We start from the raw sequence: 25,352 nt of genomic DNA, 5'->3' as shown, positions 1-25,352 counted from the left end.
TTGGTAAAAATTTATTTAGACGTAAATATGAAGTGACATTGCATACACCGAAGATGGAGGGAGTATCAACTATACTTAATTCCTGGTTCTAAGCATATATTTAATTGCTACCCAAAATATATATGATTCCAAAGGTAAACCAAATACTAACTAAGTAATCTATAGATTACTGTCAAACAATCAAGGAATAATTAACAAATCTATTAAAATCAATCAGCTTGTCTGTAAAACAAAGTAGAAGACAAATGTTGATCAGAGGAGCAGTCGGTGACATGCCAATGGCTTCTTGGGGCAATCAGCAATACACTCTGATCATGATACCACACCAGGTCGGTTATATCATTGCCATATTAAGAGATCAGCAATATTTGTATTTGCATGTGCAATGATACTAACATGTACTGTGACAACATTGTGAATACGGTTTTATATCGACGTCACGAGATTCTATTGCTCGTAGCACAACATTCAGCAGGTCCACCATCTTAAATATCAAATGGTAGAATGATACTTACTACTCCCTCTGTCCCATAATGCAAGACGTTTTTGCATGTTAACATAGCTTGAAAAAACGTCTTACATTATGGGACAGAGGGAGTAGTAAATATTATACATTTCTTAGGGAGGATGTAAACGAAGAATAGGTGTTACAATTACCAAAAATACAAATAATCTTCCAAGCATGACTTGGTAACAACAAAGCCAGGAACAGTTCACAAGTCAGCTACTAGAAATCTTTTTGATTTAAGTTCTCGTCCAAAGAAACACTTTGCGGTTGGAGCTTGATCAGGTAGGATAGCCAACTTTATATGGGTGTGCAGAAAACTGATGTGGAATAGCCAACTTTATATGGGTGTGCAGAAAACTGATGTGGAACGGATGTCATGTGTTCACTCCTAAGACATGAGCTGTTCTGAGCCGAGAGGCCACTGTCATTGACATCAACTGAGATAATGTCTATTCCCTTGCTCATGTTTTCAGCATATAGGTCGGTGTCATTCCAGCCCCCAGATAACCCTTCAACTATTGAATCTTATTTGATTAATTATATTAACAAATAGTATTTATTTAAGATCACAGAAATAGGTGAGACGAGCTGTCATACTTGGATTTAGAAGGCCATCTGCCTTTCTGGTTATTATACTCCATAGTATGCGACTTTTCAAAGTTATCCATACCAAATACTCAGACAGTACCACAAATGTTGGAGCTGGATACAATGAGAATAACATCATTTGAAAGGTAATAATCTAGAAAAACAGATTTATCATCCAAATGTCAGTAACAGTGCAGAATATTTTAATTCTGAAGCTCGGCACTACTAATGCTAAGAGATGAAAATACCCGCGCAATGTTGCCAGAATATTGGGTGAAAAGTCACAACATAACAGAAACTATTTAAAGTGCTATCAAGTTATGTTGATCTGCCAATCAAAAATCTAGCGATATATTTGCACAACTCGCGAAAAGTCTAACAGTAACTTACATTTATTGAGTCTAGCCATGACATAGTGGTGGTTTAAGAAACATGTTTCTTAAATCAAAGAGGGGGAACCTTCTAAGCAAGTTGAAGGGTAGGAAGATGGTCAGAAATAAAGTACCTTGTTACTGCTAACATGCGGCCACTAGGTGAGAAATAAGTTGGCTGAGCAAATTTGTTAACTTTGAAAACCTATAGGCTATCTGGCTCCTTCGTTTTTATATTTCTCACATCCCGTATACAGGCTGTTTGATTCGTTGAACTGGTAGCAAGCATATGTGGCTTCTCTAGATGAAAATTTATTGAGTTGATTCCCTCCTCATGCACATCCCATGTAGTTAACACCTTAACCACGGGCTCATCGAAAAGTGTCAAGCCACCCTTTCCATCACCAAAATATAGGCGTATGACACTTTTGTGCTTGACAAAGCGAATAAACATGCCACTCTCACAAATGGACCATACTGTATTTCTCCTCCTTAGAATCCATAAAACAAATTTCACCCTGAGGGATAGAGCTGTAAACCTGTAGCCAAGTAAATGAAATACACCACAAAATAGAATTATAATTGATATAGAACGTTCGATGAGATATACAACATCTAAATAACTATCTGCACACTGGAAATGGGATAAATTCAACCTAATTTAGCTACCTTGACCTTGATTAGCAAATGCACCTATTGGATGACTCTAACGAGGAGTCCCAAAATTAAGTATCAAATTATTTTAGATGATGGAAGCTTTTCTTGAAACTTAGGCCACACCAAGGAGATACAGCCGAAATAATTCAAAAGCTTCCATCATCTAAAAGAATTTGATACTTAATTCTAGGACTCCTTGTTAGAGTCATCCAATAGGTGCATCTGCTAATCATATTCAAGGTAGCTAAATTAGGTTGGATTTATCCCATTTCTAGTGCGCAAATAGTTATTTAGATGTTCTATATCTCATCGAACGTTCTCTATCAATTATAATTCTATTTTGTGGTGAATTTCATTTACTTGGCTACAGGTTTACAGCTCTAGTCATTAGGGTGAAATTTGTCTTATGGACTCTGAGGAGATGGACTCTGAGGAGGAGAAGTACAGTATGGTCCATTTGTGGGAGTGGCCTATTTATTCGCTTTGTCTAGCACAAAAGTGTCATATGCCTACATTTTGGTGATGGAAAGGGTGGCTTGGCACTTTTCGATGAGCGTGTGGGTAAGATGTTAACTACATGGGATGTGCATGAGGAGGGAATCAACTTAATAGATTTTCATTTGGAGAAGCCACATATGCTTGCTACCAGTTCAGCGGATCAAACAGCCTGTATATGGGATGTGAGAAATATAAAAATTAAGGAGCGAGATAGCCTGAAGGTTTTCAAAGTTAACAAATCTGCTCAGCCAGCTTATTTCTCACCTAGTGGCCGCATGTTAGCAGTAACAAGGTACTTTATTTCTGACCATTTTCCTACCCTACAACTTGCTTAGAAGGTTCTCCTCACTCTTTGATTTAAGAAACATGTTTCTTGAACCATCGTTATGTCATGGCTTGACTCAATAAGTGTAAGTTACTGTTAGACTTTTCGCGAGTTGTGTGAATATATCGCTAGATTTTTGATTGGCAGATCAATATAACTTCATAGCATTTTAAATAGTTTCTGTTATGTTGTGACTTTTCACCCAATATTCTGGCAAACATTGCGCGGGTATTTTCATCTCTTAGCATTAGTAGTGTCGAGCTTCAGAATTAAAATATTCTGCATTGTTACTGACATCTGTATGATAAATCAATTTTTCTAGATTATTTCCTTTCAAATAATGTTATTCTCATTTTATCCAACTCCAGCATTTTTGGTACTGTCCAGGTATTTAGCATGTATGACTTTGAAAAGTCGCATACTGTGGAGTATAATAATCAGAAAGGCAGTTGGCCTTCTAAATCCAAGTACGACAGCTTGTCTCACCTATTTCTATGATCTTAAATGAATACTATTAGTTAATGTAATTGATCGAATAAGATTCAATGATTGGAGGGTTATCTGGGGCTGGAACGACACCGACCTATATGCTAGAAACATGAGCAAGGGAATAGACATTATCTCAGTTGATGTCAATGACAGTGGCCTCTCGGTTCAGAACAACTCATGTCTTAGGAGTGAACACGTGACATCCGTTCCACACCAGTTTTCTGCACACCCATATAAAGTTGGCTATCTTGCCTATTCAAGCTCCAACAGCAAGGTGTTCCTTTGGACCAAAACTTAAATCAAAAAGATTTCTGGTAGCTGACTTGTGAATTGTTCTTGGCTTTGTTGTTACCATGTCATGCTTGGAAGATTATCTGTATTTTTGGTAATTGTAACACCTAATCTTCCTTTACATCGGGCCCAAGAAATGTATAATATTTAGTACTCCCTCTGTCCTATAATGTAAGACGTTTTTTCAAGCTATGTTAACATGCAAAACGTCTTGTATTATGGGAGAGAGGGAGTAGTAAGTATCATTCTACCATTTGATATTTAAGATGGTGGACCTACTGAATGTTGTGATACGAGGAATAGAATCTCATGACGCCGATATAAAACTGTATTCACAGTGTTGTCACAGTACATGTTAGTATCATTGCACATGCAAATACAAGTATTGCTGATCTCCTAATATGGCAATGCTATCACCGACTTGGTGTGGTATCATGATCAGATTGTATTGTTGATTGCTTGCAATTTAGTGCAAGTGAACCTGCTAACTCGTTGTATGTCGTGAAGCTGATTGCCCCAAGAAGCCATTGGCATGTCATCGACTGCTCCTCTGATCAAGATTTGTCTTCTACTTTGTTGTACAGACAAGCTAATTGATTTTAATATATTTGTTAATTATTCCTTGATTGTTTGACAGTAATCTATAGATTACTTAGTTAGTATTTGGTTCTACCTTATTTTGAAATTATATATATATATATATATATATATATATATATCTTTTGGTAGCAATTAAATATATGCTTAGAACCAGGAATTAAGTATAGTTGATACTCCCTCCATCTTCGGTGGATGCAATGTCACTTCATATTTACGTATAAATAATTTTTTACCAATAAAATGTAGAAGCTGGAGGAACAAAAAAAGAAAGAAAATTAAGGGGCTTATCCCTCCAAACAAAAAAGCATCTTTGCCAATGTGCTTCTACCTTTTCCTTTTGGAAAAGGAGGACAACCCCCGACCTCTGCATCAATCAGGCCTCGTTTGGTTGCAGGGTTTTTCGGGGGATTCCCGTTGTTTCCTCGATCGGCTTCAGTTAGTCTTTATCGTATCTAATTTTCCAAACAATTTTCCCCTTATTTTGGACTCTAACTTGCATGATTTAAAAGGAACTAATCCGGACTGACGCAGTTTTCAGCAGAATTGCCATGATGTTATTTTTGTGCAGAAATAAAAGTTCTCAGAATGACCTGAAAATCAACGGAGAATATTTTTGGAATATATAAAAAATACTGGCGAAAGCATCAAGACCAGGAGGCCCACACCCTGTCCCCTGCCTCGTGGGCCCCCTGATGCTCCACCGACGTCCATCCTAACTCCATATATTCACGTTCGGGGAGAAAAAAAATCAGGGAGAAGGATTCATCGCGTTTTATGATACAGAGCCGCCGCCAAGCCCTAATATCTCTTGGGAGGGTTGATCTAGAGTCCATTCGGGGCTTCGAAGAGGGGAATCTGTCGTCATCGTCATCATCAACCTTCCTCCATCATCAATTTCATGATGCTCACTGTCGTGCGCGAGTAATTCCATCATAGGCTTGCTAGACGGTGATGGGTTGGATGAGATTTATCATGTAATCGATTTAGTTTTGTTACGATTTGATCCCTAGTATTCATTATGTTTTGAGATTGATGTTATTATGACTTTACTATGCTTAATGCTTGTCACTAGGGTCCGAGTGCCAGGATTTCAGATTTGAACTTATTATGTTTTCATGAATATATGTGAGTTCTTGATCCTATCTTGCAAGTTAATAGTCACCTATTATGTGTTATGATCCGTTAATTGATCCAATGCCTACGAGTTTTTCATATATTGATCTCTCCTTCATTACTTTTCTTTTGCCACCGTTAACGCTACTATCTTATTACTTTGTTACTAAATACTTTGCTGCGAATATTAATTCTTTCAGGTGCGGTTGAATTGGCAACTCAATTGTTAATACTTGAGAATATTTTTTGGCTCCCCTTGTGTCGAATCAATAAATTTGGGTTGAATACTCTACCCTCGAAAACTGTTGCGATCCCATATACTTGTGGGTTATCAAGATTATTTTCTAGCGCCGTTACCGGGGAGCATAGTTCTATTTTTTGAGTCATTGGGATTTATATCTGTTGATCACTATAACGAATTTGAAAGACGAAAGAACTAAGATTTTTCCTTCAACTACGATGGGAGGTAAGGAATTGCCATCTAGCTTTGCACTTGATTCACCTTCTGTTTTGAATAAATTTGCGACACCTACTGCTACTATTGATTCTGATATGTCGCATGTTATTGATGATGCCACTTCTGCTATGCGTGATATTTATGATGAAACTACTTCTATGCTTGATACTACTATGCCACTAGGTGAATTTCTTGATGAACAACTTCCTAGGGCTAGAGAGAATAAAATTATTGAATCTGATAATATTGATGAAAGTGATGATGAAGATTCTCCCCCTAGATATGAATTGCCTGTTGTACATGAGGGTTATGTTATGCATGAAGAAACTGCTAGAGACTTTCTTGCTTGCAATGATAGATATGATCTTAAGAAATTATTAGTTAAGCTAAAAGAAAAATCTTTGAATGCTAAATGAAATATGACCCTGCTTTTGCTACTTCATCTATCTTTATTTCAGATAAGGATTATGGTTTCTCTGTCGATTCTGAGTTAATTACTTTAGTTGAATCTGATTCTTTTTATGGCTATGAATCTGAAACTATTGTGGCACATCTTACTAAATTGAATAATATAGCTACCCTATTCACTAATGATGAGAAAACTCGCTATTACTTTATCCTTAAATTATTTTCGTTCTCATTAAAGAGTGATGCTAAAACATGGTTTAATTCTCTTGATCCTGGTTGTGTGCGTAGTTCCCAGGATATGATTTATTACTTCTCTGCTAAATATTTCCCCGCTCATAAGAAACAAGCTGCTTTAAGGAAAATATATAATTTTGTGCAAATTGTAGAAGAGAGTCTCCCACAAACTTGGGAGAGACTTCTCTGATTACTTAATGCTTTCCTGATCATCCTCTTAAGAAAAATAAAATACTTGATATCTTTTATAATGGACTAACCGATGCTTCCAGAGACTACCTGGATAGTTGTGTTGGTTGTGTTTTTAAGGAAAGAACTGTTGATCAAGTTGAATTGCTATTGAATAATATCTCGACTAATGAAAATAATTGGACACTTCTTGAACCAACTCCTAAGCTAACTCCAAAGAAAAAGGTATTCTACTTCCCAGTCCTGAAGATATGCAAGAGGCAAAGAAATCTATGAACAAAAGGTATTAAAGCTGAAAATGTTAAGAATTTATCACCTATTGAAGAAATGCATGGTCTTGATAACCCGACACAGGTAGTAAGGTAAATTCTCTCTATAGATTTGATGAAGGTGATATTCCTCGTTATAAGTCTGCTAGCCAATGCTTGGATGAGTTTGATAATTTTATTGTTAAACAAGAAAATTTTAATGTTTATGTTGGTAGACAATTGAAACGTAATGCTTATATGATTGAACACTTCAGTGATTATATGTCGAGAGTTAAAGGTGAACTTAAACTCATTAGTAAACATGCTTCTATGGTTACCACTTAAGTAGAACAAATGCTTAAGGCTCAAAATGATTTGCTCAATGAATTAAATAACGATAATCCTACATCTACGTAACACACTACGAAGACTTACGAAAGCTTCCTAACTAAAACTCTCTGCCCCCCTGATTTTAACGGGGTGGGCCCCTGCTGCCCCTATCCATCCAATCCCACCTCACCACGTTCCTTTTTACGTAAGACATTTACGTAACCTTATCTAATTCTAGCATTACTCATTAAATAATAAGAATAATGATAATGTTGTTAAGGTTGTGACTAGAGGAGGTAGAATGACTCAGGAATCTTTATATCCTGAGGGCCACCTTAAGAGAATTGAGCAAGATTCTCAGAGAATTAATGTTGATGCACCTAGTTTTTCTAAAGAGAAGAAAAAGGAAAATGATAGGACCTTGCATGCTTTTAATGAACCTGTTATTAACACAGCTGATAATCCCAATGATATTTCTATTTCTGATGTTGAAACACAATCTGGTAATGAACCTGAACCTAGTGATAATGTTAATTATGATGTTCATGTTGATGCTCAACCTAGTAATAACAATGATGTAGAAACTGAACCTGCTGTTGATCTTGATAACCCACAATCAAAGAATCAACGTTATGATAAGAGAGACTTCGTTGCTAGGAAGCACGGTAAAGAAAGAGAACCATGGGTTTAGAAACCCATGCATTTTCCTCCTAAACCATCTAAGAAAAAGGATGATGAGGATTTTGAGCGCTTTGTTGAAATGATTAGACATATCTTTTTGCGTATGCGTTTGACTAATATGCTTAAAATGAATCCTTATGCTAAGTATATGAAAGATATTGTTACAAATAAAAGAAAGATATCGGAAGCTGAAATTTCCACCATTCTTGCCAATTATAATTTTAAAGGTGGAATACCTAAGAAACTAGGAGACCCAGGAGTACCAACTATACCATGCTCCATTAAAACAAATTATATTAAAACTGCTTTATGTGATCTTGGAGGCGGTGTTAGTGTTATGCATCTCTCTTTATATCGTAGACTTGATTTGAATAAGTTGACACCTACTAAAATATCTTTGCAAATGGCTGATAAATCAACTGCTATACCTGTCGGTATTTTTGAGGATGTGCCTGTTGTGGTTGCAAACGTTACTATTTTAACAGATTTTGTTATTCTTGGTATTCTTGAGGACGATAGTATGTTGATTATCCTTGGTAGGCCCTTTTTGAGTACTGCAGGGGCTATTATTGATTGCAACAAAGGCAATGTCACTTTTCATGTTAATGGTAATGAGCATACAGTACACTTTCCGAGAAAACAACCTCAAGTCCATAGTATCTATTCTATTGGAAAATTTTCAACAATTACTATTGGAGGTTTTGAATTTCCTATTCCTACTGTCAAGAAGAAATATGATATTCTTATTGTGGGGGACATGCATATCCCCGTTGAGGTAACATAGTGCTATTCAAAAATTCTCCGGTTTCATGTTATTCGGAAAGAGTTTGTTAACAAGACTTGATCAACCTTGTTAGTGGATTCCTTTTTGATGAGAATAAGATAGATGAAGTTAGAAAATACAACTCTCTGTACCCTCCTTTTACTTTCTGTTATTTAGATTAAATAAAGCAATACTAATATTTTCTGTCTGTTTTTTGAATTATCCTTCCAATAAAAAATACCTTGAAAATAAAAGTTCCCCAAATGCCCCAAAACTAAAATATGATTTTTTTTCTAAAATATTTGAGAATTATTGGCACTGAGAACACATCAGGGGGAGCAGCCACCTGGCCACGAGGGTGCAGGGCGCACCCACCCTTTGGGCACGCCCCTGCCTCATGGGCCCCTCGTGGCCCCCTTCACTTATTCTTGAACCCACACACTTCGTCTTCTTCCAGAAAAATCATCCACCAGCTCAAACCCGAGTTCTAACTCATCTTGCTGCCATTTTCGATCTCCTTGCTCAAAGCTCCATTCATAAAACTGCTTTGGGGGATTGTTCTTCGGTATGTGACTCCTTCAATGGTCCAATTAGTTTTTGTTCTAGTGCTTTATTTATTGCAAATTTTTGCTGCTTAGGTGACCCTGTTCTTGAGCTTGCATGTCACATTTATATGGTCCCAAGTAGTTCTAATGCATGATATTGCCTCTAGGCACTTGTGGGAGTAGTTGCTATCAATTTTGTTGAGTTTGGTTCACTTTTATTTTGAGTTGCTAAAAATTTCAGAATTTTTCATAAAATGATGAAAAGATTGTTGAAGGGCTCTTCGAGCCGAAGGTTGACAGATAAACAAAGTGAAGAGAATAAGAAGCCCAAATATAATCTTCCTTGCACCGCGGAAGTTCGTCCGTGTGAATGGCCTTGTGATGAGTTCTTGAGAGCAGCCGGGATTCATGATGATTTTTATTATTTGGCTAAGAATGCGGGCCTCATCGACTTCCTCCATGACCAGCGCGAACAGTATCTCCTCCTCATTAATATCTTTGTGGAAAAATTTCATTTCCATGCTAGGATATCATCACCTTCGGTGGATTTTTTATTTATATGATGAGTATAGGGAGATGTCCCTTTATGATTTTTGTGAGGTTTGCAAGTTACCCTTTGCGGGCAGCATAGAGGAAGCACATCGTAATGATGTGGAAGGGTTTATTGATATGATTGTTATAGGAGAAACGAGGAAGGTTTTCGATGCAAGAATCACTAGCATAAATTTTCCTGTTCTGCGTTACTTTGCAATATTCTCTAATAGATGTTTAATTGGTCGTGGGAACAGTGAAAACCTTGTGCCCCTGATATTGTTATTTCGCGCCATGCCTTGTTTCTTGATACTACTTTCAGTTTAGGCGCTATTGTTGCTAAACGGTTAAGTCTGAACCGTACGAAGGGTCCCGTCTTTGGAGGCATCTTTGCCTCGTGCCTTGCTGCACATTTTAACATACCTATTAGGCATTATGAGAAAGAGGAGAAGTTGTTGCATCCTATTTTTCTATATTATAAGAGTATGGTAGCACATGATTTTATTGTTAAAGATAAAAAGAAGATGCTTAAATATAGATTGATATTTGATAAAAATTACTTTGAGACTATCACCTTGCCTGCTCCCTCTTTGTTCAACATATTTTCAGGCACGTACATTGTTTTGCCGGAGGCCATTGCATACCGGAGCCAGACATTAGCTCCAGAGCCGGAGCCGGAGCCACCACTTGATCGTTACCGTCAGTCTGTTTATCAATGGGATCTGGAAGAGATCGCCAATCAGTGGCACCCAGAGGACAGTCCTCCATACACCGGAGAGGGCCACTTTGATCCATGGGCATAGAACAACTTAGGCCAAAAGCCTAAGCTTGGGGAGTACGTATTTCCCACCGACATTACATTCATGTTCACACACTCATTCTAGTTGTCGGTGCTCATACTTTTTCATTGTAATATCCATGCTAGTTTATTTTTCTTTTTCTCGCTTTCTTCTTGTGTGTTTGAATAACCTTAATAAAAACCAAACAAAATTATTTGTAGCCTTTAACTAGTTTACTTTCCATGCCTGTAGTAGTAGTAATTAAAAAGAAAACCCAAAAATATTTCTCGTTCTTCTTTTGCTTGTTGGGAGCTTTCCCGTGTAAATAGTTTTATCTCTTTTCTTTTCTTTGGGAGTCGAGATGAGAAGACCATAATTAAAATGTTGAAATGGCTCTTATATGCATTATTGTTGATTTAACAAAGAGCCCATATTACCTTGTCTTCTCCTTTGTATTAAATGCTTGCAGATTCCAGCTTAGTCCAATGCACGTGCACTATTATTATTATCACACCGTTCGGCCGTGCAAGTGAAAGGCAATAATGACGATATATGATGAACTGGTTGAGATGAGAAAAGCTGGTATGAACTCGACCTCTCTTATTTTTGTAAATATGATTAGTTCATCGTTCCTGATTCGGCCTATTATGAATGGAACATGTTTGCAATGACAATTAGAGATTATAGTTGCTTATGCCATGCTTAATTAGCTAGGAACTTATAATGGTTTACCTTGCGTGCCAACATGCTATTAAAATGGTTGTGATGTGGTATGATAGGGTGGTATCCTCCTTTGAATGATTCAACTGGCTTGACTTGGCACATGTTCACACATGTAGTTGAAACAAAATCAACATAGCCGACACGATATTTATGTTCATGGTGGATTATATCCTACTCATACTTGCACTCAATGTTTATTAATCTTAATGCATGTTCATGACTGTTGTCGCTCTCTAGTTGGTCGCTTTCCAGTCTTTGTCTAGCCTTCACTTGTACTAAGCGGGAATACTGCTTGTGCATCCACTTCCATAAACCCCAAAGTTATTCCATATGAGTCCACAATACCTTCCTATATGCGGTATCTACCTGGTGTTCCAAGTAAATTTGTATGTGCCAAACTCTAAACCTTTAAATGAAATTCTGTTTTGTATGCTCGAATAGCTCATGTATCAACTAGGGTTGTCTGTATCTTCCATGCTAGGCGGGTTATTCTCAAGAGGAGTGGACTCCGCTCCTCACTCACGAGAAAATGGCTGGTCACCGGGATGCCCAGTCCCATGCTCAAATTAAATCAAAATAATTGCAAACAAAACTCCCCCGGGATTGTTGTTAGTTGAAGGTACCCGTTGTTTCGGACAAGCCATGGATTGATGAATGTTGGTGGTAAGGGGAGTATAAACTTTACCATTCTGTTTGGGAACCGTCTATAATGTGTGTAGCATGGAAGATATCGAGATCTCTCGGTTGTTATGTTGACAATGAAAGTATGCCACTCAAAATATTATTTATCTCTATTTCATAATCGAGCTCTGGTACCTCTACAAATCCCTATTTCCCTCTGCGAAGGGCCTATCTATTTACTTTTATGTTGAGCATCATCCTCTTATTAAAAAGCACCAGTTGGAGAGCACCGCCGCCATTTGCATCCATTATTATTAGTTTACATTGAGTATGACTATGACTAGATCTCTTACCATGAATTACAATGTTTAGTCAGTCCTTGATCTTCAGAGGTGCTCTGCATTTATGTTTTGTGGTCTCAGAAAGTGCTAGCAAGATACCATCTTGTTATATCATATTATGATTGCTTTGAGAAAGTGTTGTCATCCGAGATTTATTATTATTGCTCGCTAGTTGATTATGACATTGATATGAGTAAATATGAGACCTAAGTGTTATTGTGAATATGGTTAGTTCATAATCTTTGCTGAAAACTTGAATGCTTGCTTTACATATTTGCAACAACAAGAGCAAACAGAGTTTGCAAAAGTTTTTCTTTATCACTTTCAGTTTGTCAACTGAATTTCTTCAGGACAAGCAAAGGTTTAAGCTTGGGGGAGTTGATACGTCTCCATCGTATCTACTTTTCCAAATACTTTTGCCCTTGTTTTGGACTCTAACTTGCATGATTTGAATGGAACTAACCCGGACTGACGTTGTTTTCAGCAGAATTGTCATGGTGTTATTTTTGTGCAGAAATAAAAGTTCTCGGAATGACCTGAAAATTAACAGAGAATATTTTTGGAATATATAAGAAATACTAGCGAAAGAATCAAGACCAGGGGGCCCACACCCTGTCCACGAGGGTGGGGGCGCGCCCCCCTGGGCGCGCCCCCCTACCTCGTGGGGCCCCTGATGCTCCATCACGTCCATCCTGACTCCATATATTCACGTTCAGGGAGAAAAAAATCAGGGAGAAGGACTCATCACGTTTTATGATACGGAGCCACCGCCAAGCCCTAATCTCTCTCGGAAGGGCTGATCTAGGGCTCCGGAGAGGGGGATCCGTCGCCATCGTCATCATCAACCTTCCTCCATCACCAATTTCATGATGCTCACCGCCGTGCGTGAGTAATTCCATCATAGGCTTGCTGGACGGTGATGGGTTGGATGAGATTTATCATGTAATCGAGTTAGTTTTGTTAGGATTTGATCTCTAGTATCCATTATGTTCTGAGATTGATGTTACCATGACTTTGCTATGCTTAATGCTTGTCACTAGGGCTCGAGTGCCATGATTCCAGATCTGAACCTATTATGTTTTCATGAATATATGTGAGTTCTTGATCCTATCTTGCAAGTCAATAGTGACCTATTATGTGTTATGATCCGTTAACCCCGAAGTGAGAATAATTGGGATAGTTACTGGTGATGATCTTAGTTTGAGGAGTTCATGTATTCACTAAGTATTAATGCTTTGGTCTGATACTCTATTAAAAGGAGGCCTTAATATCCCTTAGCTTCCAATACTTCCCCACTGCCACGGGAGGGTAGGACAAAAGATGTCATACAAGTTCTTTTGCATAAGCATGTATGACTATATTCGGAATACGTGCCTACATTACATTGATGAACTGGAGCTAGTTCTGTGTCACCCTAGGTTATAACTTTTGCATGAGGAATTGCATCCGACATAATTCTCCATCACTGACCCAATGCCTACGAGCTTTTCATATATTGATCTGTACTTAGTTACTTTTCTTTTGCCACCGTTACCACTACTATCATATTACTTTGCTACAAAATACTTTGTTGTGGATATTAAGTCTTTCAGGTGCGTTTGAATTGACAACTCAACTGTTAATACTCGAGAATATTCTTTGGCTCCCCTTGTGTCAAATCAATAAATTTAGGTTGAATACTCTACCCTCGAAAACTGTTGCGATCCCCTATACTTGTGGGTTATCAACTACATCGTTCTCGGGGTAACCCTTGTCGACCCATGTCCTTTCCACGCGGAGGATACCCATGGCTCGAGCGAGATGAGCGAACGACAGCGCCGTGGACCAAGATCCAGTACCCCCGACCACCTCCAAGTTCCTCCGCCGGTGACAGAAGCGATGCCCCCGACCCCCTCCTTCCGGTGCTGAGGATCCAAGCTCCGCCTCTCCAGCGATGGCGACGGACCGCGTCCGTCACTGTTCTCCTTCCCCGGATCTTCCCTCCTCCCCAAGCTCCTATCCCCTCCGGCGACGGCGACAACGACGGTTTCGCGGACGTATTCATCTAATCTGATTCATGCCTTCACTGTCCCTGATCTTGAACCACCAATTCCATAAGAGCATGTATTTTTCTTATGTAGCTGCTCTGCACTTGTTGTAGAGCATAGCTTGCATCAGTATTTTTTTACCTATTTTAACCTCTCGTTCTGAAATACATCTAGCAGGTATGGCCAGTACTCTGTTATTTTCCTACATATAGCTGTATATGCATCTGAAAGGGTAAGTACTTGGATGACCTTGACTACATCATACTGATTGTAATAACTTGCATAAGACTCTGTATTCGACCATGTTCCAGTCCTGCATTATTTGTTAGAATTACCATTAAAGAAAATTTAGGACATAAATATATTTCCAGGACAGGCCAGAGAAAAAGGATGGTATTTATGGGGTAGTACTGAAACTACCGCTACGCACTAAAGAAATATATATGCACCAGAACAGTGGGTCAGTTGGTTCATCTAGTTGTTCATATTTTTTGTACTACTAGGACCGTTAGCTACTCCAATTAACAGTTGGTTGGATGAATATTATGGTGCCGAGGAATCATGATTGATGATGAGACAGACGTAGTAGCATATTACTCCATGGGCAGTACATCTATTTAGCTACATAGGTAATGTGAAGAAGAAAATCACTGGCATCACAGCTCTTGGTTTCTTATCATCATTTGCCTGGATATTGGATTGTCTGGCCTAGTACATAACTAATTAAATGCCCAACTCTTTTATGTTATCCATGTGAAGCTAATTAAGCTTCAACATCTTGCAATTTATCATGCAATTCTAAACAGTAGCATATGTCTATCTACCCTGCTGGGAATTTTCACTCTATATACAAATTTAAGAGGCAAATGCTGGGAGTTTCAGTCTTGTCTGATGGCTAGGAACTCAACTCTACTTCTTGTTGTTGGAGTTCCAGGCTTGTTGCATAGTTTGTAGCTTCAAGAGTACTCTGGCTTCTAGCCACAGTGCACTACAAATTATTGTAGAATTACAAAGTGTACACAACATTGCACCTTACATGACTGAGCATTCTTTTCTTGTGAAATCAAATGCCATGACTAAGCATTAATTTATCAACTTGTTGTACACTTGCTCTGCTTGAGGCTACTGTATAACTTGTGCTTTTTAACTTGCTGTACATAGCATGCAATTTTTTACTGTATCAAAGATAGAACACACGCCATTCTTTTAAAACTGACTAAAAGAGCCACACATTTGAAAAAATGTTAGATTCTTCGATATTTAATTTGGTCTGTTCTTTGTATGGATGTGTGACAATTCTTAAAACTGAGCAAAAGCTTGTGCATGTGTCTTGTTACCAAACCTGGGATGTAGATAATCAAACAAATTCAGGGCTAGAGACAATTATTTGCCAGTTTGAGCCTCAATTACATCCTGATGACAGTCTTGCACGTTCAGTTTTACATTCTGAACATAAGCAACATTACTAAATCGCATGCTCTGTTCATGTTAAGTTGTTGATTGCAAAGGTCACAAAGGCAGGAGAACACACATGTTTTTATTCACGTAGTGTTCATCAAGATCTTTTATACATCAGTAAGCTCAGCATTCTACAGGAGAATAAAATTCAGAAGGAGAAAACATCAACAAAGCATCAGCTATACCTAATTTCTTTTCTGAGTTTCTGATTGCGTCGTCTGCCTCGGTGAAACATGCCAACCAAGGATCTGCGGCAGTCCAATTCCCCTATGCCAGCAAGCATACATGATTCGGTTTACTATACAAAATATGGTATGCTTGTCCAGATTAAAAATAACATTGCCGGATAATGATCCGAGTTGGTTCTCGGTTGAAACTAATTTGAAGCTTTGCATTTTGTTCTTATAGCTGGTTGATATACTTTTTATTTTTATAAAGTACATATCTTTTACATTCTGCAATGAAGAAAAACTACCATGCCTATAGTGCGAAAATGTGTGCCCAAAGATGCTTTATTTTCTAAGTTACATATGAGTTTATTCACAGTTCTTATCTGAAAAGGATAAGCGAACTGGCTGGTGGATCAGCAGCATTTTTCCATGCTCGAATAACCCTCTTGGGTTGGTATGTGTGGCTTTCTTTCTATTCAGTAGAGAAGGGGTCAAATGTCAGATTTGTGTAACCACTAGGACAGAAAAGTCCAGGCTTATACTGATGCTTGAAAATTCAATACTTATTTGCGATGGAGGTTCCTTGCCACAACTCGATGGAAATGTTCAAAAATTTGATGGTGGAAGTTATTCCTAGTTCAGTATGGATATAGTTCACATAATTGTGATGTTTTTAGTGGAACAGAGTATTGTTTCTTGCTGAACGTGTAACCATGATTACCATTTTCTCTTTTGAGACATAGTCAACAAACTATATTTATCATTGGTGTTGCACTATTTGTCGAACTTTATCATATTTTGTGAAGTGTGTATTTAGTTTTTATTTCATTCAAATTTCTGTACTAAATTTTAGTCCCAAATTTCCTGAACTTTTTTAGAAAAGAGGGACAAACATTATTCTGGTATTTATATGACAATATTGTGACAAAAAATGAAGTTATTTGTGGTGATTATTTATTCTAATGATAAATTTTCTTTTACACATTCTGTCCTATTTGATGGGCATGTCCCCTTCTAGCATTGCCTGCGGGGATTTATCTTCCCTCCCCCTTCGTGTCCAAATGGCAAGGTGTATTTTACCATAGTGGGAGGGGATCCCGTATGGGTAGGGAAATCCCACATCAGAGGCTTACCACCAAGGATTTTTCATCCCCAACAACCAAACTAGCCCTCATAGTGATGCATGCATTGCTTCCAAGGCGATTTGGCAGGATGCGATGTTTGTTTATTGGAGGGACAAGATCGCTGCTCCCTAGGCGTTTACCAAGCTCCATCCACCTTTCTGGATCTGGGAGCCAAAGCATTCAATACAAGGCCAGAGGGGTCTTCAGGCCTCAGCTTAAACCAGGTTCGTGTTACGTTCTTCCGTGGTACTGCGTCTCTAGCTGGCTCTCAATTCTTGTAGATATTGCTTTGATGTGTGTTATGACTTATGAACAGATATTTGACTTCAATTGCGGGGAGTTCTAGGTTCCGAGTGGGAAATTTGTTGTTGTGAAGTCTGAAGAAGCTCTATGGCTTGCATAAGCTGGGAGAGAAGTTGTGGAACGAGGTCAAGTACCTTAAATGAGGATCAAGCACCAAAACCTAGTGCACTTTGTAGGTTATTGTCCTGAATTAAGTTGGGAAGCGGTATACCTGCAAAGAAGTCGTTAGAGTTCTTTTTTTGCTGAAATACCAGCAAGCTTGCTCTGCTTTGAGGATGGATGTGATGGAAGCCTAGACAAGCATATGGGCGGTAAGATTATGAAAAATTACATGCTGGTTATTCCTTTTATGTTTATTGTACCTTTCTCTGAAGTTTACTTTATTACAACGCTGCCTTAAATCTATTTCAGGGTGAGGTGGTTTTGTTACGACACCACAGGTGTAATCATCTAATGGTTTTAGATTTTTTGTTTCCTTGTTTATCAATTAATAGATGAAACTTCAGACCTGAAGTGTTACATGAGATATGAAGCAATCGGGGGAATTTGTGTGGGTTTAAAGTACATTCTCGATGAGTGCCTTATTGTTCATCTGGACCTGAAACCCAAAAACATATTGATGGATGCTACTATGCTATGGTGCCTAAGATTACGGATTTTGGGTTGTCAATGATCTCTGGTGGCAAGCAATCCCGAATCATCACTCAAAATCGTCTTGGAACACAGCAAGCTACGCCTTCTGTTATAGCATCTTCTGTTTCTTCTTGCGATGCCTCTAAACTTTTAAAGTGTACTACTACAGGGGATGTATGGCACCCGAATAATTGGTCCGAGGCATAGTCTCCATCAAGACACATGTATTCAGATTGGGTGTTATAATCATCGAGATATTCACAGACTATCCCTAGAGTAAATATATGGCACCAGAATACATAGACATACTCTCCACCAAGGCAGATGTATCTAGCTTGGGTGTTGTAATAATCGAGATACTCAGGGGTAGTAGAGACTACCTCCAGAGTGGATATATGACACCAGAATACATAAACATAGTCTCCATAAAGGCATATGTATTCAGTTTGGGAGTTATAATCATAGAGACACATCTTACTGGTATTTTGGATGCGATTAATTCCCTGATGAAACTTAAGCACCATCAACATAGTATGGTACTGTGCCAACGCACAAGGGAAGGGGAGAAAATCCTTATTTCAAAGGTGCGAGAAAGGCTGCTCTGCTTCGAGTATATATATAATGAAGATCTTCAGATGCATCTTACTAGTATGTGGGGTGATCACAACGAGCTTGTTTTTTTTTCAGGGGTGCTGTCGGTGTCAAAACCGGCGGATCTCGGGTAGGGGGTCCCGAACTGTGCGTCTAAGGCGGATGGTAACAGGAGGCAGGGGACACGATGTTTTACCCAGATTTGGGCCGTCTCGATGGAGGTAAAACCCTATGTCCTTCTTAATTTATTCTTGATGATATAAGTATTACAAGAGTTGATCTATCACGAGATCGAAGAGGCTAAACCCTAAAAGCTAGCCTATGGTATGATTGTTGTCGTCCTACGGACTAAAACCCTCCGGTTTATATAGACACCGGAGGGGGCTAGGGTTACACAAGGTCGGTTACAAAGGAGGAGATATACATATCCGTATTGCCTAGCTTGCCTTCCACGCCAAGTAGAGTCCCATCCGGACACGAGACGAAGTCTTCAATCTTGTATCTTCATAGTCCAACAGTCCAGCCAAAGGATAGAGTCCGGCTGTCCGGAGACCCCCTAATCCCGGACTCCCTCAGTAGCCCCTGAACCAGGCTTCAATGACGATGAGTCCGGCGCGCAGTGTTGTCTTCAGCATTGCAAGGCGGGTTCCTCCACCGAATACACCCCGGAAGAATCTGAATACAAGGATAGTGTCCGACCCTACAAAATAAGTTCCACATACCATCATAGAGAGAATAATATTTTCAGAAATCTAATCTGCTGACTCATTTTGTCAACGTGAGTTTTTATCATGGCCCGGTGATTATTCGAACCGTTTCCTTTAACTAGCCCCGCACATAACGCAAGGCAGTTTCTTGACACGTCTTGTCAAAGCAGAGATCTTGTTCCCCTTATCACGGGATTCTCATCAATACGGGCGTGGGTAACTCAACCGCGCCATCGATTACGACGCTTGGGGGATAAGCGAGTTTTACCAGGCTAGTGGGGGCGCACAGTTTCGGCCGCCCTTATAAAGGGATAAGGTTTAACCTTTCTCTACCCACGCCTTCTTCCTCCTTGCTCATCCGTTCTTACGCACTCAAGCCCCAACGCCCAAGTCCGCATCTTTCTCCTCAACCTCCTCCAAACATGTGCGGAGCGGGAGGGAAGTGGATGGCTTCCTCCGTTACGGAGGAACACATCAAAAAGCTGCGCAGAGCCGGATACTTAGCCGCAAATATCGCGCATCGGCTGCCCGCTGCGGGGCAGATCGTCCCTACCCCGAAACCTCATGAGAGGGTAGTTTTCCTCCACCACTTCCTCCGCGGACTGGGGTTTCCCCTTCATCCATTCGTCCGTGGTCTCATGTTCTACTACGGGCTGGACTTTCATGATCTGGCCCCGAACTTCATCCTCAACATTTCAGTGTTCATCGTCGTCTTGAGGCCTTTCTCCTCATCCGCCCCCACTTCGGTCTGTGGCTGAAGACCTTCAATATTAAGCCGAAGGTGGTGGGCGGCTAACAAGCAGAATGCGGCGGAGCCATGGTGGGCAAGATGCCCAATGTTATATGGCTCGAAGGCTCCTTCGTGGAGACCATAAAGGGGTGGCAATCGGCGTGGTTCTACATCACCGAGCCGCGCGACACCAACTGGGTGACTGCCCCCGAGTTCTGATCCAGATTCCCTACACGACTCCAGAAATGTATCCGGAACATGGCAAGCAAGAAACTCAAGCTTGTCAACATAGTCCAGGTCATGCTCATCCCCCGGATCCTCCCGTGTCAACAACGGGACTTCAACTTGTGGGAGTTCGACCTGGCCCAGCACCAAAATCTGAGCGAGCTCTTCGACACGATGCACAAGGACGTCTGGAGGGTGCTGTTCCAGGGCGCCGAGGTCCCTCCCTCTCTCACAGAGGACCGCGGACTAAGCGCGAAGCGGCGAGCGCATTCGGTAAGTTCTATACATCCAGTAGGATATTTATTTCTCCTAGCTTAACCATGTGCAAGGTCTGAGCTCCCATGCCTTTGACAGGACTGGGTGGAGGCATCGGAGCAGATCAACTATCCGGCCCCTCTGCCCGAAGGCAATGCGGATGCTCTCCTGACGGAGATGCTGACTCCGGCTCCTTACAAGGTGCCGGAGAAGACCAAGAAGGCCAAGGGAACCCGAAAGAGTTCCCGGCGCCAGGTGATATCAGACTCATCGTCCGTTGACTCCTCGGCGCACTCCTCCCACGAAGACGAGGAGGAAGATGAAGAGGCTCCCCCTCCAGTCGGGGGAGACAAGAAAAGGAAGGCCGCCCCAACTGGGGGGGGCGAAGGGTCCAAGAAGGGAAGGACTCTCCTTCCGGACAGTTCCACCACCGCCGCTAGAGGCGAAGACGAGTGGCTGCTCAGGGCCAAGCCCCTGGCGAAGTCGTAAGTATTCGGATACCAGAGTAACTCATAGCATTCCTTTGTCGCACTGCTTCTCCCAACGCCGAATTGTGATTATGCAGACCGCCCCAAGCCCATATCGACGTATCTTCGTCGGACGGCTCCCTAGACTCGTCGGATATGGATAGCGATCCACTTCCGACCGCCACCTCCCCTTACCCTATGGACAACGCCGAGGTGTTGTCTCAAGAGGCACCGGGTCGAGGGGACACAGTCCCAGAGGGCCTCAAAGCGACCTTCCGGACTCCGGGAGCAAGGCCCCCAAGGGCTCCGAGTTCGGCCCTCAGCCAAACACCGCGCCGGAACCTCCAGTGGTTTCGGACTTGGGCAGGCGGCCTCCTTCCAAGAGGGGCAAGACGCTTGTGCCGGTGACCTCTGTCCATCCAGAGGCACCGGACAATCTGCTGGGAGCGCTTCGCGGCGCTTCCATCGACAAGGAGCACCGCACTATTATGAGTGCGGTGGTCCAGAAGGTTTAGTCCGCCAAGAGCGGACTGACTGAAGCCTATGCCAGCCTTCTAATAGGCTTTGAGGTAAGTATTTAAAATATACAAAAAATATTACCGCATAGACTGTAGCCCCTGATGCTCTGTTCGGTGTTCAGAAAGAAAAGCCGAATAGAGGATCGAACAATATCGCAGGAGTCTAATATAAGTATGTATGTATGCGTATGCAGGCTTTGCTGCTGACCTCTGCCGCACTGACTACGGAGGTCACCGTATTAAAGCAGGACCTCGAAGGGTCCCAGAAAGAGCTCGGCCTTGCTAAGAGGCAGCTCGAGGAGAACAAAGGTAAGTAGTACCTAGTCTATGGATATATAAAAAGAATGCGATTGCAAAATGACAGGATCATCGTAAATTTGCCAGGGGCCACGACCGAGGTGGTGACCCTGAAGCAAGCGCTATCCGAGGCCGAAAACAAAGCGGCCAAGGAGCGCACTGAGCGGGAAAGGCAGGAGGCTCGAGTGGGCGAGGTGCAGCAAGAGCTCCACACTCTCGTGACGAAGCACGAGGCGTTGGAGCTTGACTTGAAGACGCGAGAGTCTGAGCTTGCTGCGGCCCTCGAGAGCGCAAAGAATGCCAAGGCCGAAGCCCAAAAGGCCCTCCAGGAGATTGATGCGATGAAGAAGATAGCGGCGGGTAAGGCATTCTATATGCAAAGCAAGCATGTGAAAGTAAATTACTTGTTACTTACCCGAATCCGGAGCTCTCCAGGAGCATTCGCAGATTTTCCCCGCAGCGTGTCTGATGCCGCGAAATTTTACTGGGCCGAGGAGGGAAGCTCGACGGAGAAGTTGTTTTGGGCCTAGTATACTGGGACCGAACACCCGGTGCCTATGAGCGACCAGCTAAAGCAGCTGGTCGAGCTACACAAGGCGGCCGAACAGGCCATGAAGGGCTTTATAGTCCGGATGTGGCCTGGCGACGCCCTTCCCAACAGCTACTTTGGTCTGGTGAGGCGGCTTGTCGATGCCTGCCCACGGCTTGAAGTCATCAAGCGGTCCATCTACATCGAAGGTGCACGCCGGGCCTTCGCCCGTGTGAAGGTGCAATGGGCCAAGCTGGATGTCGTGAAGCTGATTAAGGAAGGGCCGCCGAAGGGCAAGGAGCATCACCACCCCGAGATGTACTATGAGGGTGTCCTGAAGGGTGCCCGTCTCATAGCGGACGAGTGTATGAAAGATATAATATTTGAGTAAACTTGCTCGTGTAATCCTGTATTTATGAAAACTTGTTCATATGCGCTATGCAACGCTTGTTTGAATTTAAAATATTACCTTCTGTTCGGCTGTTTATCAAATCTGAGAGATGGCTAGTCGTCGGCTTCTGCCCCCATGCCCCGAGTGCTGGGGTGTTCGGGATAAACCTGAGCACTCTTGTTCCCATTTTTGGGTCCTTCGAGGGAGGTGCTCAGCACAACGAACAAGGCAATCGGACTATGATGCGTTATCACTCTCACTTAGCCATAGAATTCTATAATTTTAAATTTCGGTGAAGCCCCTAGTATTCGGAAGGCCGAACTCGGAGCGCGATACATGCCTTAAGCCGGACAGGGCCGACTCCTTGCTCTAAGCGGCATAAGTCTTTAAGGACTCGAAAACCTCTCGAACAACGACCAGTCTCTCGCCTTATCATGACAGTCAGTTTTAGCTTTCTCCACTGAGGTGCTTAGCCCAGCAGAACCGGGGCACAATCGCAGTAGTTCTCCTAGTGCTACCTTAGCCGATATAGCGGAACGTAAGGTACCAAAACATGGGAGCCGGGCAAACCCAACTATTGACCCAAGACATGATTTGGAGCTGATGCATATAATGCTATAAGTTCGGGGTGCCGCACTGTCAAAAGTGTTCGGACTTCTCACGCCATATTATGGGGTATGCTTAAGCCCCTAGCGTATTGGCCGTACCAGACTTTACGGGTGCTTGATGTCATGAATGAACATATATATATATATATATATATATATATATATATATATATAAGAAGAATGCAATAAAAGCCTTAAGGCAATGCATTGTTTATTCAAAAACGTGCGTTAAAGCAGAATGATACAGGTAGTGCGATAAGCAAAAAGTAGGACTATGTCCCCTCCAAGGGCAAGCTGAGAAATAATATTAAAGCAAGTATTTCACTCGTTATCGTAATCCACCTGGGAGTTCCGTGGTGTGATGTAGCTTTCTGCCTCCTTGGTTGTTGCATCATGTGTTCGGCAATCATGCTGCCGGACAGGGTTTCCAGAGATTAATGTCCTGAAAGAGAGAAAATAACAAAGCGCGAAGCCCCTAGTGTGGTTTAAGCCGCGTCTTGGGGCGTGCCGTAGTCGTGCCCCCTTCCCACATGTGCCCATGGTATTTTTAATGCGTAATTATGTACGCGTGGTACGGATTTCGCCGTTTCGCTGGGACCGGGGTGGGGGCCGCATTGCTATGCGAGCTCGGAACGTGCCAGGCGGTCCAGTTGCCGATTACTCCGGGCGCGCTTGAAGTTGTCCGGGTCCTTAATCGCCGAACTAGTGGATTGCCTTAAGAGGCTGCTTTGTGCTTCTGCTGCGAGGGTCGCAGCGTGCTCCTCTGTGCGGAGAGAGCGCTCTGTGTTTCCATTGACTGTGATGACCCCCCGAGGTCCTGGCATCTTGAGCTTGAGATATGCATAATGCGGTACCGCATTGAATCTTGCAAATGCGGTTCGCCCGAGCAGTGCATGATAGCCACTGCGGAACGGGACTATGTCGAAGATTAACTCCTCGCTTCGGAAGTTATCCGGGGATCCGAAGACCACTTCCAGCGTGACCGAGCCTGTGCAATGGGCCTCTACACCTGGTATGACACCTTTAAAGGTCGTTTTTGTGGGTTTGATCCTTGAGGGGTCTATACCCATTTTGCGCACTGTGTCTTGGTAAAGCAGGTTCAGGCTGCTGCCGCCATCCATAAGGACTCGAGTGAGGTGAAATCCGTCAATGATTGGGTCTAGGACCAGTGCGGCGAATCCTCCATGACGGATACTGGTGGGGTGGTCCCTACGATCGAAGGTGATCGGACAGGAGGACCATGGGTTGAACTTTGGGGCGACTGGCTCCAACACATATACGTCCCTGAGCGCACGCTTCCGCTGCCTCTTGGGGATGTGGGTTGCGTATATCATGTTTACCGTCCGCACTTGTGGGGGGGACCTCTTCTGTCCTCCGGTATTAGGCTGCCGGGGATCCTCCTCGTCATCGCTATGCGGCCCCTTATCTTTGTTTTCGGCAATTAACTTGCCGGCCTACTTGAACACCCAACAATCCCTGTTGGTGTGGTTGGCTGGCTTGTCGGGGGTGCCGTGTATTTGACACGAGCGATCGAGTATACGGTCCAAACTGGACGGGCCCGGAGTGCTTCTTTTGAATGGCTTTTTCCGCTGACCGGGTTTAGAGCCTTTGAATCCGGCATTGACTGTCGTATCCTCGGTATTGTCGCTGTTAATGCGGCGCTTATGTTTGTTGCGACGTGACCTGCTATTGTCATCCTTGGTATCCGAAGTACCATGGTTCTTTGATATGTTATTACTGCGAGCCAGCCAGTTGTCTTCTCCCGCACAAAAGCGGGTCATGAGTGTCCTGAGGGCTGCCATAGATTTCGGCTTTTCCTGACCAAGGTGCCGGGCTAGCCACTCGTCGCGGATGTTGTGCTTGAAAGCTGCTAGGGCCTCTGCATCCGGACAGTCGATGATTTGATTTTTCTTTGTTAGGAACAGTGTCCAGAATTGCCTAGCCGATTCCTCTGGCTGCTGAATTATGTGGCTCAAGTCATCGGCATCTGGTGGTCGCACATAAGTGCCCTGAAAGTTGTGGAGGAATG

At 42.1% G+C, this 25,352-nt stretch overlaps 2 pseudogenes; one reads left to right on the top strand and one right to left on the bottom strand.

Moving 5' to 3' along the window:
- Positions 1-805: 805 nt before the first annotated feature.
- Positions 806-2,082, bottom strand: LOC125531565 (uncharacterized; annotated as a pseudogene).
- Positions 2,083-2,418: 336 nt separating this feature from the next.
- LOC125531564 (DNA damage-binding protein cmr1-like) lies at positions 2,419-3,734 on the top strand (annotated as a pseudogene).
- Positions 3,735-25,352: the final 21,618 nt, after the last annotated feature.

This window comes from Triticum urartu, chromosome 5A, assembly GCF_056163025.1.
Source record: "Triticum urartu cultivar PI428250 chromosome 5A, HENAU_Tu73, whole genome shotgun sequence".
In the NCBI taxonomy this organism is placed as follows: Eukaryota; Viridiplantae; Streptophyta; class Magnoliopsida; order Poales; family Poaceae; genus Triticum; species Triticum urartu.
Note: the sequence above shows the minus strand (reverse complement) of the source record. Positions and strands in the feature narration are given on the sequence as shown.